This window comes from Microtus pennsylvanicus, chromosome 13, assembly GCF_037038515.1.
Source record: "Microtus pennsylvanicus isolate mMicPen1 chromosome 13, mMicPen1.hap1, whole genome shotgun sequence".
NCBI lineage: Eukaryota > Metazoa > Chordata > Mammalia > Rodentia > Cricetidae > Microtus > Microtus pennsylvanicus.
The window spans coordinates 74,686,700-74,691,077 of NC_134591.1; the positions used below are offsets into that span (position 1 = coordinate 74,686,700).

Sequence of the window (4,378 nt, forward strand, 5' to 3'; positions counted from 1 at the left end):
CAAAGTGAAAAATATCAGTAAGTTAAAACTTTAGGAACTCAAACAGGAAAAACAGAGCTAAGATTACCATCAGAATGCATAATTCTAACTCAGTTTTCACAGGTATCCAAAGAAAATTATTCAGCTTCATATTGATAAACAACAAATAACAGAATAGCTGAAATAATAATGAATGATAAATGAACTTCTGGAAGTTTCAGCATTCCTGATTTCAAGTTGTACTAAAATCCTTCACTATTAAAAAATGTCATTGGTATAAACAGAGACAAATCAATCAAATGGAATTCAATTGAAAGCCTAGATATAAATTTATACAGCTAGGGCACCTAGTTTTGACAAGTCAGAAAAGCATATTTGAAAAAAAAATATGGAATCTTCAACAAAAAGTGATGGTTCAACTGGATGTCTACATATAGAAGAAAATAAATATATCCATACTGATCATCCTGTACAAAACTCAAGTCCAAATTTATCAAACTTTTCAACATAAAAAGAGAAACACTGAGCATGGTAGAAGAGAAAGTGGGAAAGAGCCTCAAAATCATTGGACTGGTAGAAGAATTTCTGGAAAGCAAACAGCAATAGCGTACATAATAGGTCCAGCAATTCATAAATAGGACTTCATCAAACTGAAAAGCTCCTCTAAGGCAACCTAAATAACGGGAAAATATTTTTAGCAACTCAACATGTGACAGAGGGACTAATATCCAAGATATATTGAATACTCAAGAGAATATATATATCAAAAACCAAAGATTGTAATTTTGAATGGATCCCGAACTAACTGAATATTCTCAAAAGAAAAACTCAAATTTCTCAGAAACACTTAACAAAATGGGTTTTTGTCTTGTCTCACTGTATATTTTATCCCTGTAGAGTGGTTGTTTCTTGGAGTCCTGTACTTTTTTGAAGGGTAATAGAGATATAGTGAATTTGGGGAAAAGTATAGGGATGGAGGATGTGAATCTTTAGTCTCAATACTCACTGGCTGTAAAATGCACACATTCACTCAGACATCAATAGAAGGACTTGTAGTATATTTTAAATCTGAATGTATATTAGAGCAAAAAAAGTCTTCCATGATGCAGTAATATCCAATAGCTAGGTCTTATTAATTAAGTGGTTTAATGGAAAATTCCAAGAGATTATGTTCAGATAAGTAGTATGTATGTCAATTCTAGGCATCTTCATTAGAAGAAACAGTAAAAGTCACTAGCTAATACCTACATCTTCCATTGTATCATAACAGTTTTTTTTTCCCAAAACTACAGCTTTCACTTTTAATTTAGGAAATGGTAGTTCACGAAGATGTTTTCTCCTTTAACCTTTTAAGAGAATTTCTCTCTGGTCTTAACAAAATTATGTAGCACTTAGGGATAAAAATACACCCCAGCAAGCCTGCACCAGAGACCAATATGGAGAATACCTCCACAGCCACCATGACCTTGCCCTTGGTGCTATGGTATGCAGGAAGAAAGGTGACCCAGACACTGTAGAACACCAGCATGCTGAATGTCAACAACTTGGCTTCATTGAATGTGTCAATGAAAGCAAGTAGATAAATGGAAATATAATAATGGTCCTAGAATTTTATTTTTTCAGGGGAACTAGCAAACATAAGCACAGACAAACATGAAGACACCAATGGTAAGTATTAAATATTCATAAACACATACACACACAGACTCGTATGCATATATAAACACATACATAATACAGGCATATACTGTTTACACATACATACACCTGAACCCAAGAAAGGATATGAATATACAGGCACACAGAGACAGACTTATGTACTCACACACAGAGAAAGAGAAACAAAAAAAACCATACACAGGCCCACACACATGTTCACAAACTCATGGATGGATATGCCCAAGGAGACATACAGAGATATAAAGAGCCATGCAGGGAGACATTGACAGAGACAAATTTATCCTCAAATGCAAAGACAGACAGAAACACATACAGAGGAACAGAAACACAGACATACATATCTACAACACATTCACCAAAAGGCGCTCATACCCAGTAACATAAATATGCATAAGTACAAGCACAACCACAAAAACAGACAAAGAAAACACATGGACACTTGTAGACACGTGCACTGAAAAATACTCATAGGGAGAGACACACAGAAATACACCCATAGAGAAAGACATTGACACAAGACCAATTTATTCTTACTTATACAGACAGGTAGATATGCAGATAGCTAGAAACAAATATTTAACATCCAAACAGATATACCCAGATGCACAGAGAAACACACAAATATCCACCCATACACTATAAGAACCATCCACTCACACACACGTGAGTTTTCCAGAGGTCAGAGTTGGGGCAGAATCAGTTTAGAACACCTGTGCAAACCATCCCCTACACTGATCACCACATATTTGACAATTAAGGAACAAAAGCTCATCTTTTTATCATGGAGAGAATTAATGAAGAAAACTCCTATGTTTCCAGTATTACAACAGGGGTGAAGATAGTCAGGTGCTCTATAACAGAATCACGGGTTTTCATTGAGAAATTGTGTCTCCCACCCCACAATGTTTGCAACTGAGATTTTTCCAAACCTCTAAATTTACTTCCTCAAGAGGAAAAATGTTCAAAAATCTTTCCAAATGGGGAAATATATCCTAACCCACTAGAATGGGACAGCTGAGACTCTAATAAAGACTGATATAGAAAACAAGGAGTATCAAAAAATAGAAATATCACCTTCAGGCAGTTAGGCAAGTGTACTTCCTGATTGCCCATTGGCTGAAGAAGTGCCTCATGGTAGACATGGGCCATAGTATACACAGCATTGTATATGTCATAGCTGTCATCACTAAAAGCCATATCGAATGTCTGTGCAATCAGCCATTCCAATGAGCTGTTGGATGAGCAGTTCCTCAGTGTCTTACACATAGAAGCCGAGACTCCACAGTTAAAGTTCATCCACTCTGGCCCTGCCAGGTATTCATCTGAGTATTTGAGAGGGTTCACTGTCTGGATAAAAAAAAATTTGTATTTTGTTTTTTGTTTTTTCGAGACAGGGTTTCTCTGTGGTTTTGGAGCCTGTCCTGGAACTAGCTCTTGTAGGCCAGGCTGGTCTCGAACTCACAGAGATCCGCCTGCCTCTGCCTCCCAAGTGCTGGGATTAAAGGCGTGTGCCACCACCGCCCGGCTGGATAAAATTTTTAAAACCAGAAATCTCAGCATGGTGGTGTGCAAATGCTAGAGTCCCATGGAACAATTCAGGCAAGAAGTCACTCTTACTTGTACTGACATCGAACTGTGAGGTGGTGACCCAAATTCTCTGTATACCTCGAGATGTCCACATTCTAAAGCTGACAGATAGAGTACTATCTGTTTCACCATAAATGATAACAACATTTGAGGATGACGTCAAGATTTGGTTATAATACACTTCAGCTCTTGACATGTACAAATGAATGTTGAGCGGAATCATGTTCACAAAGGCAAAGCAGAGCATACTTTTTTCCATCTCTGTTCTCAAATATGAGAAAAATTGGATACCCTGATCATTGTCTGAGATGGTCAGCCCAACCCAGTTCCAGCTGAAGTGAAGTATGAGGGAGACCATGGCCAGGGGTAGAGATGTGTCCTCAGGGGCCATTTGAGAAAAGGAAATTGTTCATAATCACTATCAAATGCCACAGCTGTCACTAAAGCACGTGACAGCAGAAGTGAGCAGTCACCACTATTAGTGTCAGCTTCGCTTTTCAAAGAACACAAACCTATCATTTACATTCTATACATTCCTTCTTTACGCTAACGTTTGAGTGAAGAAATGGACTTTGAAATTGAAGCCCAGTGGTTGTGCAGGTATATATGTGAACTATCGAGAACAGGAACTCATAGGAAGTTCAGAGTGGACAGGTCTCCTCCTTCCAATCTTAATGCACCTTTAAAAGTTTTAGTGTGACCACATGCAGAATATCTGAGAGAGTAACTGAAACTCTATGCGCAAACTCTCCACGGCTAGCAGTACCACAAATGTTAGTTGTCCTAGCAATGAACATAGGACCCACACATTGATGGAATGTCCATCAGGTGAGTATGTGGCCATTACCTCTACCCACTTAGGATGGCATTCATTGAAACAGAATGGGCTTTCTTTTGATGAGGCATCATCTGCTACTGTGCTGTGGAAACTGCGAAGAGGCAGGCTATATATAACGGAAAAGGTATAGAGTCCTTTTTCACACAGCACCCAGTCTGGTAATTTGGAGAGTGTCTGGGAGAAAAATAGAACATTCTCTGGAAAAATTGAAAGTAGAAAAATAACGTGTAGTCTCTAAAAAAAATGTGGTGTTATTTATTTTTGTGCAGGTTGGGAGAAGAGGGCAGAAGATTC

The 4,378-nt window shown here is 38.0% G+C and overlaps 1 pseudogene; it reads right to left on the reverse strand.

The window, feature by feature from the left end:
* Positions 1 to 441: 441 nt before the first annotated feature.
* Positions 442 to 3,765, reverse strand: LOC142833345 (vomeronasal type-2 receptor 116-like; annotated as a pseudogene).
* Between the last annotated feature and the right edge of the window lie 613 nt (positions 3,766 to 4,378).